Here is a 12,055-nt window from a genome sequence, read left to right as displayed (position 1 = left end):
GGTTGCCATAAACCATGATCCACGGCACAGTCAGGCCACTGCTCTTCCAGCAGGGACCCAACAAGCGGCAGATCCAGGGAGACTCCTCTTCCTCCCCCAGGAGGAGCGGTGTGCAATGCAGGGATCTGCTGGGTTTGGAGACTCCACAGCGGGTCGGCTGCCAGAGACAGAACTGCTCGGTCACAGGCCGGGTGAGCACGGAGTGCGGCTGGAGACCAGGAGGACGGGAGTGACTGATGGCTTTTCTCTGGGGGCTCAATGAGCAGTGGTGCCCCGAGTTCTCGGCTCCTCTGGGCCAGAGATTGGGAGGCCACCATTTTCACTTTCGTCCTGCAAAGCTGTACAGAAAGCTTGCAGGGAACAAAAGCTCCCGAGAGCAAACCCGAGCAGATTACTTAGCCCAGACCGGCAAGGGCGGGGCAATTCCACCTCCAGCAAAGACATTTGGGAACCACGGCAAGAGGCCCCTCCCCCAGAAGATCAGCAAGAACAGCAAGCCAAGACCAAGTTTACCAATCAATGAGAAGGGCAGAACTCCAGAACTGGGGGAATACTGCACATAGAATTCATGGCTTTTTTACCATGATTCTTTAGTCTTTCATTGTTAATTTTTTTTAACTTTTTTTTAAAATTTTTCTTTTCCCCTTTTTCAACCAACATCTTATCAATCCCTTTTATAAAAAATCTTTTTTATTTTTCATTTTTAGAGTCATATTTTATCCCTTCATAGTAGTTACCCTTATTTTTGGCATCATTATATAAGTTGTTCTCTCTTTAAAATTTTGAGATGTTTCTTCTAACAGATGAAAATATACCCTAAATCTCTAGTGTATGGCTTTGTTCTAGTCTCCTGCCTGATCACATTCTCTCCCATTTTTTTCTTTTTAAATCCTCCTCTTTCTTTTTTCAAACAACTTCTTATCTTATCAATTCCTTTTATAAAATCTTTTATAATTTTCATCTTTACAGTCATATTCCATCCCTTCATTGTATTAACCCTTATTTTTGTATATATATAAGTTTTTCTTTCTTTATAATTTTGGGAGGCACTTTCTTCTAACGGACCAAAATACATCCAAAATCTAGTGTGTGGCACTGATCTAAGCAACAGCCTGATCATATTTGATCATATTCTGTTTTTTTTGTTTTGTTCTGTTTTTGTTTGTTTTTATATTTTTCTTTTACTTTTTTCTTTCTTTCCCCTTCTTTTCCCCTGGTTTCAGATCTTTTTTGATTTGTTTAGAGTATATTTTCTGGGGACGTTGTTACCCTGTTAGCATTTTGTTCTTTCATTCATCTATTCTCCCCTGGACAAGATGACAAGATGGAAAAAATCACCTCAACAAAAGAACAAGAGGCATTACCAACTGCCAGGGACCTACTCAAGATGGACATTAGAACGATGTCAGAACTAGAGTTCAAAATGATGATTTTAAGGATACTAGCTGGGCTTGAAAAAAGCATAGAAGCTATTAGAGAAACCCTTTCTGGAGAAATAAAAGAACAAAAATCTAACCAAGTTGAAATCAAAACGGCTCTTAATGAGGTGCAATAAAAAAATGGAGGCTCTAACTGCTAGGATAAATGAAGCAGAAGAGAGAATTAGCGATATAGAAGACCAAATGATGGAAAATAAAGAGCTGAGAAAAAGAGAGATAAACAACTACTGGATCACGAAGGCAGATCTCAAGAGATAAGTGATACCATAAGACAAAACAACATTAGAATAATTGGGATCCCAGAAGAAGAAGAAAGAGAGAGAGGGGCTGAAAGTATATAGGAGCAAATTATAGCAGACAACTTCCCTAATTTGGGGAAGGAAACAGGCATCAAAATCCAGGAGGCACAGAGAACCCCTCTCAAAATCAATAAAAATAGGTCAACAACCTGACATCTAATAGTAAAACTTATGAGTCTCAGAGACAAAGAGAAAATCCTGAAAGCAGCTAAGAAGGAGATCTGTAATCTACAATGTTAGAAACATTAGATTGGCAGCAGACCTATCCACAGAGACTGGGCAGGCCAGAAAGGACTGGCATAATATATTCAGAGCACTGAAAGAGAAAAATATGCACCCAAGAACACTATATCCAGCTAGGCTGTCATTGAAAATAGAAGGAGAGATAAAAAGCTTCCAGGACAAACAAAAACTAAAGGAATTTGCAAACACAAAACCAGCCCTCCAAGAAATATTGAAAAGGGTCCTCTAAACAGAGAGGGCCTATAAGCAACATAGACTAGAAATGAATACAGACAATATACAGTAACAGTCACCTTACAGGCAATACAATGGCACTAAATTCATATTTTTCTTCAATAGTTACCCTGAATGTAAATGGGCTAAATGCCCCAATCAAAAGACACAGGCTATCAGATTGGATTAAAAAATAAAACCCATCCATATGCTGTCTGCAGGAGACTCATTGTGACCCAAAAACTTCTCCGGATTGAAAGTGAGGGGGTGGAAAACCATTTACCATACTAATGGACACCAAAAGAAAGCTGGGGTGGCAGTCGTTATATCAAAGTAGATTTTAAGCCAAAGACTGTAATAAGAGATGAGGAAGGACACTATATGCTACTTAAAGGGTCTATCCAACAAGAAGATCTAACAATAGTAAATACCTATGCCCCTAACATGGGAGTAGCCACTTACGTAAGCCAATTAATAATAAAATCAAAGAAACACATTGACAACAATACAATAATAGTGGGGGATTTTAACACCTGAAATGGACAGATCTTCTAAGCAAAAGATCAACAAGGAAATAAAGACTTTAAATGACACACTGGACCAAATGGACTTCACAGACATATTCAAAACATTCCATCCCAAAGCAACAGAATACATAGTCTTCTCTAGAGCCCATGGAACATTCTCCAGAATAGATGACATCCTAGGTCACAAATCAGGTCTCAACTGGTACCAAAAGATTGGGATCATTCCCTGTATATTTTCAGACCACAATATTTTGAAACTAGAACTGAATCACAAGAGGAAATTTGGAAAGAACTCAAAAACATGGAAGCTAAAGAGCATCCTACTAAAGAATGAATGGGTCAAACAGGAAATTAAAGAAGAATTTAAAAAATTCATGGAAACCAATGAAAATGAAAACACAACTGTTCAAAATCTTTAGGATACTGCAGAGGCGGTCCTAAGAGGAAAGTATAGAGCAATACAAGCCTTTCTCAAGATACAAGAAAGGTCTCAAATACACAACCTAACCCTACACGTGAAAGGGCTGAGAAAGAACAGCAAATAAATCCTAAACCCAGCAGGAGAAGAGAAATAATAAAGATCAGACCAGAAATCAATGAAATAGAATCCAAAAGAACAGTAGAACAGATCAATGAACTAAGGAACAGGTTCTTTGAAAGAATTAACAAGATTGATAAACCCCTGGCTGATTTATCATAAAGAAAAGAGAAATGACCCAAATCAACAAAATCATGAGTGAAAGAGGAGAGATCACAACCAACACCAAAGAAATACAAACAATTATAAGAACATATTATGAGCAAGTTATATGCCAGGAAATTAGATAATCTGGAAGAAATGGATGCATTCCTAGAGATGTATCAACTCCCAAAACTGAAACAGGAAGAAATAGAAAATCTGAACAGACCTCTAACCACTAAGGAAATTGAAGCAGTCATCAAAAATCTCCCAACAAACAAAAGCCCAGGGCCAGATGGCTTCCCAGGGGAATTCTACCAAACATTTAGAGAAGAATTAATACCCATTCTTCTGAAACTGTTCCAAAAAATAGAAATGGAAGGAAAACTTCCAAACTCATTTTATGAGGCCACCATTACCTTGATCCCAAATCAAGCAAAGATCCCAGCAAAAAGGAGAATTACAGACCAATATCCTTGATGAACATGGATGCAAAAATTCTCACCAAAATACTAGCCAATAGGATCCAACAGTACATTAAAAGGATTATTCACCATGACCAAGTGGGATTTATCCCTGGGCTGCAGGTTGGTTCAACATCTGCAAATCAATCAATGTGCTAAAATACATTAATAAAAGAAAGAACAAGAACCATATGATCCTCTTAATAGATGCAGGAAAAGCGTTTGACAAAGTACAGCATTCTTTCTTGATCAAAACTCTTCAGAGTATAGGCATAGAGGGTACATACCTCAATATCATAAAAGTCATCTATGAAAAACCCACAGCGAATATCATTCTCAATGGGGAAAAAACTGAGAGCTTTCCCCCTAAGGTAAGGAACGCAGCAGGGATGTCCACTCTCACCACTGCTATTCTACATAGTACTAGAAGTCCTAGCCACAGTAATCAGACAACAAGAAGAAATAAAAGGCATCCAAATTGGCAAAGAAGAAGGCAAACTCTCACTCTTTGCAGATGATAGGGTTCTTTATGTAGAAAACCCAAAAGACTCCACCCCAAAACTGCTAGTACTCATACAGGAATTCAGTCAAGTGGCAGGATATAAAATCAATGCACAGAAATCAGTGTCATTCCTATACACCAACAACAAGACAGAAAAAAGAGAAATTAAGGAGTTGATCCCATTTACAATTGCACCTGAAACCATAAGATACGTAGGAATAAATCTCACCAAAGAGGCAAAGAATCTGTACTCAGAAAACTACAAAATACTCATGAAAGTAATTGAGGAAGACACAAAGAAATGGAAAAACATTCCATGCTCATGGATTGGAAGAACAAATATTGTGAAGATGTCAATGCTACCTAGAGCAATCTACACATTCAATGCAAGCCCCATCATAATACCATTCACTTTTTTCAAAGAAATGGAACAAATAATCCTAAAATTTCTATGGAACCAGAAAAGACCCCAAATAGCCAGATAAATGTTGAAAAAGCAAAGCAAAGCTGGTAGCATCACAATTCTGGACATCAAGCTCTATTACGAAGCTGTCATTATCAAGACAGTATGGTACTGGCACAAAAACTGACACATAGATCAATGGAACAGAATAGAAAGCCCAGAAATGGGCCCTCAACTTTATGGTCAAATAATCATCGACAAAGCAGGAAAGAATGTCCAAAAGAAATAAGACTGTCTGTTCAACAAATGGTGTTGGGAAAATTGGACCGCCAAATGTAGAAGAATGAAACTGGACCATTTCCTTACACCACACACAAAAATAGACTCAGAATGGTTGAAAGACCTCAATGTGAGACAGGAGTCCATCAAAATCCTAAAGGAGAACACAGGCAGCAACCTCTGACCTCAGCCGCAGCAAGTTCTTCCTAGGAACATAACCAAAGGCAAGGGAAGCAAGGGTAAAGATGAAATATTGGGACTGCATCAAGATAAAAAGCTTTTGCACAGCAAAAGAAACAGTCCACAAAACCAAAAGACAACCGACAGAATGGGAGAAGATATTTGCAAAGGACATATCAGATAAAGGGCTAGTATCCAAAATCTATAAAGAACTTCTTAAACTCAACACCCAAAGAACAAATGATCCAATCAAGAAATGGGCAGAAGACATGAACAGACATTTTTCCAAAGAAGACATCCAAATGGCCAACAGACACATGAAAAAGTGCTCAACATCGCTCAGCATCAGGGAAATCAAAATCAAAATCTCAATGAGATACCACCTCACACCAGTCAGAATGGCTAAAATTAACAAGTCAGAAATGACGGATGTTGGCAGGGATGTGGAGAAATGGGAACCCTCCTACACTGTTGGTGGGAATGCAAGCTGGAGCAGCCACTCTGGAAAACAATATGGAGGTTCCTCAAAAAGTTGAAAATAGAGCTACCATACAATCCAGCAATTGCACTACTGGGTATTTACCCCAAAGACACAAATGTAGGGATCTGAAGGGGTACGGGCACCCCGATGTTTATAGCAGCGATGTCCACAATAGCCAAACTGTGGAAAGAGCCAAGATGTCCATCGACAGATGAATGGATAAAGAAGATGTGGTGTATATATATGCAATGGAATATTATGCAGCCTTCAAAAGGAATGAAATCTTGCCATTTGCATCGACGTGACCATCCACCATCCAATGCTGGAGGGTATTATGCTGAGTGAAATAAGTCAATCAGAGAAAGACATGTATCATATGACCTTACTGATATGAGAAATTCTTAATCTCAGGAAACAAACTGAGGATTGCTGGAGTGGTGGGGGCTGGGAGGGATGGGGTGGCTGGGTGATAGACATTGGAGAGGGTATGTGCTATGGTGAGTGCTGCAAATTGTGCAAGACTGTTAAATCATAGATCTGTACCTCCAAAGCAAATAATACATTATATGTTAAAAAAAAAAAAAGAAGAAATAGATAGCAGGAAGGGAAGAATGAAGCGGGGGAAATCAGAGGGGGAGAAGAACCATGAGAGACTATGGACTCTGAAAAACAAACTGAGGGTTCTAGAGGAGAGGGGCATGGGCGGATGGGTTAGCCTGGTGATATTGGTATTAAAGAAGGCATGTTCTACATGGAGCACTGGGTGTTATATGCAAACAATGAATCATGGAACACTACACCAAAAACTAATGATGTAATATTTGGTGTGATTAACCTAACATAATAAAAAAAAAAAAACCTAAAAAAAACCTGAACGTCACGGAAATAACTACATTCCCTCATCACCTGCATTCTAAGGGACTCACATCAGATCCTTATCCATGGCCATTTTTCAGTCTTTTGTCATTTGAAACAATTTACTGTTTTACTTTTGCTTTGGCAAAAAGTGATCTAGCAAAATTGCTTCATTTCTAAAGACATTCATGGAAAAGTCTTTGTCAGGTTTCTGATGACTGAGATCAATTTGCCTTCATGTGGAAGGGACAATAATGAACCTTTCAAGTGTTCCCCCAAGGCTACCTGCATAGCCCACAGTATGCCATGGGATGGTAGCTGGAGACCTGTCCCTTTCCTACCTCCCCACACTAGTAAAATGGACCCATTACATTGATGATATGATGTTAATGTGTGAAGACTTGCCTCTGCTGAAAGGCATCCTGAAGGTTTGCTGGAGTCTATGTCTTACATAGACAGGAGGATGAGCAAGGAACCCACAGAATGTTCAAGGCCCAGGCATTGCCAGAAAGTTTTGGGAGCCATTTGGTCAGGTAAAATGCATGTTGTTCCTGAAGTTGTGATTGATAAGGTGCAAGCCTATCCAATCCCTAAGAATGTGAAAGAAGTGCAAGCCTTTGTAGAGATTTTGGGGATTATTATTTTATTTTCTTGCATGTGTTTTTGGTATCATATCCAAATAATTGCCAAGACAAATATTAAGAAATTTTGCCCCTATGTTTTCTTCTAAGAGTTTTATGGTTTCAGGTCTTACATTTAAGTCTTTAATCCATTTTGTGTTCATTTTTATGGGTGGTATAAGGTAGGGGTCCAGTTTTATTTTTTTGCCTGTGGATATCCAATTTTCCCAGCACCATTTATTGAAGAAATTATCCTTTCCACCTTGAGTGTCTTTGGCTCCCTTGTCAAATATTAGTTGAACCAGGAACTTCTCAGTCACTTAACTACTTGGCACAACTACCTTATGGAGTAGAAATTATTACTTATTCCTCTTTCATATGGAGTATGCTGAAGCCCAGTGAGGTCAAGTAATTTGCCCAGTGTGACACAGTAACTGGCCAAACCAGCTTTGGGACGTTCCTCAGACCCTATAGGCTGCACTCCCACTGTGGAACTAACAACTGTTCTAGTTAAGCAGGAGACAGCGGCCTTTGTAAATGACTTTCCTCAGGGAAAATGTTTCTTAGGATAAAGACACCTAAGTGACATCACTCTACTACTGAACGGGCCCTAAGGCAAGCAAATGACAGCACCATAACACTTCCCTTCCCTTAAGCCATTTCACTGAAAAGGATATTTTTAAATACACTGGGGCTTTAAGGGTTGGCTCCAGCCTGAATGAGCTGATGTATCAGAGATTCGTGTTGGGAAACATGAGTGCAGTGGGCACACCATGGAGATTTCCAAGTTGGCCATGCAGCTGTTGCCTTTAAAAAAAATCTATAGAAGGTGATATTTATGATATTACCTTTGTTATGATAGAGGATGAGGAATCCCCAGTTGCTTTATTTATACAGTTTTGGGGATCAGAGTACAATTTTTGCTGCCTTCCTCTTAAGGCTTTGAAAGGGATTTATCATGAATGCTAATGAATTTAAAAAGTTAGGTTATCTTAGTTTGGATAAGATAAAAGACAAGGAAGTAGAAATATGTCCCAGAGGAAGGAATTTATTACTTTTTCTTTTTTGCCTTTTTTTTAAAAGATTTTATTTATTTATTTGACAGAGACACAGTGTGAGAGAGGGAACACAAGCAGGGGGAGTGGGAGAGGGAGAAGCAAGCGTCCCGCTGAGCAGGGAGCCCGAAGTGGGACTCGATCCCAGGACCCTGGGATCATGACCTGAGCTAAAGGCAGACACTTAACCAACTGAGCCACCCAAGCTTCCCCTCTTTTTTGCTTTTGACATGAAACCTACAACATGATCTTTGGCCATGCCATATACTCTTAGTACACATTTTCTGTAGTGTTTGGGCCTCAGGGGAATAGTGGTTGCTGTGCCTCATACCTGTCATCATTAAATGTTCTTTTTTTCTCCCCCCAAAACACAGCTAGCTGTTCTTGCAACAGTATCACCAGTGGACCATATTTCTTAAAAACATTCACCAAGCTCCTCAGAGAAAATTGTTTATTCTGCTTATAAGTTATGCATCAAGATCTCGCCTCTGCCCTGGACAGACTAATCTCTGTCATTATGACAATTTTCACATAGTTATTCTTGATGACAAGTCATAAATTTATGAAGCCAACTGAGCTTTGGCTCAACAACCTGGTCTTTATCTTCTTTGGGGCGAAAGATGATATGAAACCATGTTAAGTTGAAATTTTTGGAGCAATAGGTGACTCAGTTTGAAATAAACATCAGTAAAGAACATAAAGATACCATGAAACATTGTCACCCAATTGTTTAATCTACCCTCTTAGTCTAAGTCTGGACTATGGCATTATCTATTCTTTCTGTTCAGTGAAGCCAGGCTCATACTTAGAATGGGATTAAAAACAAAAGAGTTTTAGACTTGTATAATCCATATTTTTAGTGTTGTTATTAGGGAAATAAGAATAATAATAAAAAAAAAACCAAGCCATTTTTCTTTACTCTGAGGCTTCAGGAAAGGCATTAGATTCAAATGAGTGGATAGCATTTGATCAATCTAGTCTCAGGATTGATATGGATGGCCAGTGTAACCCTGCAGTTTCAAATTGCTGTGAAGAATTTTACCATATATTGCAATTTTGATGAGTTACAGATAAATATCAAAAACTAATGACAAGCAAACAGATTTTTAAAAGAATCAGTTGTATCCTTTCATTCAATACAATCTTAGCAATTAACAATGTAATTTGGTCATAATACAAAAGTTTATTCATTAATTTATCATCTGTCAATTATGTATAGGGCACTGTATTAGGCACTAGAAATTTTCATTCATTCAACGAATAATTACTGAGTGCTTTTCTATGCAGAGTACTGTTTTGGAGCTGAGGAAACAGCAGGAAAACTCATGTGACATTCCTACCCTCATGGAACTTATATTCTAAGGGAGAAGAGGCAAAATAGGTAGGGCAAATAATTTATAGAGTATGCTTGGAAGTGTTAAGTACTAAAGAGAAAAAATATGTCAGGGAAGGACTCTCAGAAAAGGAGATGTTTGAATAAAGACGAGGAAGAGGCTACGGAATTAACCACAAGGGAGTCTAGGAGAAGAGCACACAAGGTGGAAGGAACAGTAAGTGAGAAGGGAACAACATGCTTAGCATTTTGTGGATGAGTAAGGAGGTCATGGTCCTTTAGAGTGAATGGCTAAAGAGCAAGTAGTGGAAGAAAAAGCCAGAGAGATAATGAGAATAGCTGATAGAGGGTCTTGAGGGTCATATGAAGGATTCTGCCATTTGCTCTGAGGAGACTGGGAACCAGCAGAGGGTTTTAGAAAGAGTACAGAGCTGATCTGATTTGTGATTTGGGAGGACCACTCTGACTGGTACGATGAGACTGGAATGCAAAGGTGAATCAGATAGGGTCCTAATATCAATGAACTCACACTTCATTTGAGAGGCTAAGATGGTTATAGGTTCACTGCAGTGAGGTAAGTGCTACTAGAGAATTCAGAGTACGATGAGATTTGAGAGTTGTCAGACCTCTGCTCTCCTGTTTTTTTACTCCAATCTGGTTTCCACCTCAGTAATTCCACTGAGATGATTCTTGCTAAGAATGCTCATGACTTTTGTGTTGCCAAGTTTGTCAGTGTCCTTCTTTTTATATCATCACCATACTTGATGTCTCAGTCACAGTTGTAACTTCTCATGTTGCTCTTCTTTAAAGTCTTTTCTCTTTCCTCCTGCTGTCATATATGGCCCATGTTTTCCTCTTGTCTTTACAGGCACTCACTTGATAAGCTTATTCTTCTCTCTCCTAGTTATTGGGTCCTCAAACTTCTATCCAGGGCTGTCAGACTGAACAACTCCAAGGGGTCCATTTACAACATAGTCCAAGGGACCAGTGCCTTTTCAATTTGAGTCATGCTACTTGGCATAGCATGTAATAAAGTAACTCATCTCTGTCTTGGTCTTTCGTCTGTTTTGGTTTTCTTTCTTTAAGCAATCTTAATTGTGCAACAGGCTCAACTAAGAATTATTTCTAAGTACATGTCTCCATCCCAGGACACTTTGCTGTGTAACACACTCATGCAGTTGAGTGCTTGACACTCCCAGCTAAGTATCCTAAATGTATTTCAAGTTGTCCCAAAGTGAACTCAAGGACTTCCCTTCATACATGGTCTTCTTCCCATGTTCCCTGATGAATTGATATACTAACATTCACCCAGTTATATAAGCCAGAACCTTAGAATCCCCTCCAATAGGTCTACTTCTGTAGCCTCCAAATCCAAATCCATTATCCAGTCTATTGATTTATTTCTTCAAGCCTTTGGCATAATCCAAGACACCTTCATCTCCTGCCATTTCTTCCTCTGGGAATCTTTTCTTGGACAACAGCCGTACATAGTTTTCAAAACACTAATCAAGTCATGTTATCAACACCCACCTGTTTAAAATACTGTGAAGGATTTCCTTTTTTACTTAGAAAAGAATGGTCATAAACTTTAAGTCTCCATGTGTTATAATTTTGTCCTTGTCTACCTCTCCAAAGTATCTTGCTCTGATGCTTTCCTTGATCACTTTGCATTCTTACTACTACTGGCCATTTAAAATGTATCTGAGCAGGACAGTTACACATATGAGCTTTCCACCTAAGATGCTGAGGTAGATAGTGTCATTTATTTATCTATATCTTTTTCTGAGCAAATAACCACTGAGACACACAAAGTATCCAGAAATATCTGGAATTTAACATTTCCAGCAAACTACCACTATGGAGTTTATGTGGAGAATTTTAAAATTTAATGAGATTTGAAAAAATTCTGGACAAGAATTAGAATCTGATATATTTATATTTAAAGATTTTATTTATTTGAGAGAGAGAGAGAACGCACGTGTGCACGTGTGTGCACATGCACAAGCTGGGGGAGGGGCAAAGGGAGGAGGGAGAAGCAGATTCCCTGCTGAGCAGGAAGCCAGTTGGGGGACTCTGGGATAATAACCTGAGCCGAAGGCAGACGCTTAACCAACTGAGCTACCCCTAGAATCTGATATATTTAGGGAGTTGTATGGAAGGTCCATGGGGACTACTTGGGTTCTTACCCTCGGAATGGACATGTTCTAAGTGTGTTTTTCTGGACAACGTACACAAGCTCTCCATGCTTCCTTCTCTTCCATAAACAAAATTTCAGTGAACACTAAAAAATGGGAAAAATAAGTAATAAATAACTAACATATATCTGATTAGCTCTCATCAGATATTAGTTCTGTGGCCCTGCACTTCTGGTAAAATAATAAAAAAAAGTTTTGATTTAATTTCCCTTTCATCAAATATCCTCACTGTCTAAGACACTCCTTTTTGGTTTTAGACTTGATATACTGTTTTTCTATAAAGTCTTT

Source organism: Zalophus californianus, chromosome 3, assembly GCF_009762305.2.
Source record: "Zalophus californianus isolate mZalCal1 chromosome 3, mZalCal1.pri.v2, whole genome shotgun sequence".
Classification (NCBI taxonomy): domain Eukaryota; kingdom Metazoa; phylum Chordata; class Mammalia; order Carnivora; family Otariidae; genus Zalophus; species Zalophus californianus.
Note: the sequence above shows the minus strand (reverse complement) of the source record.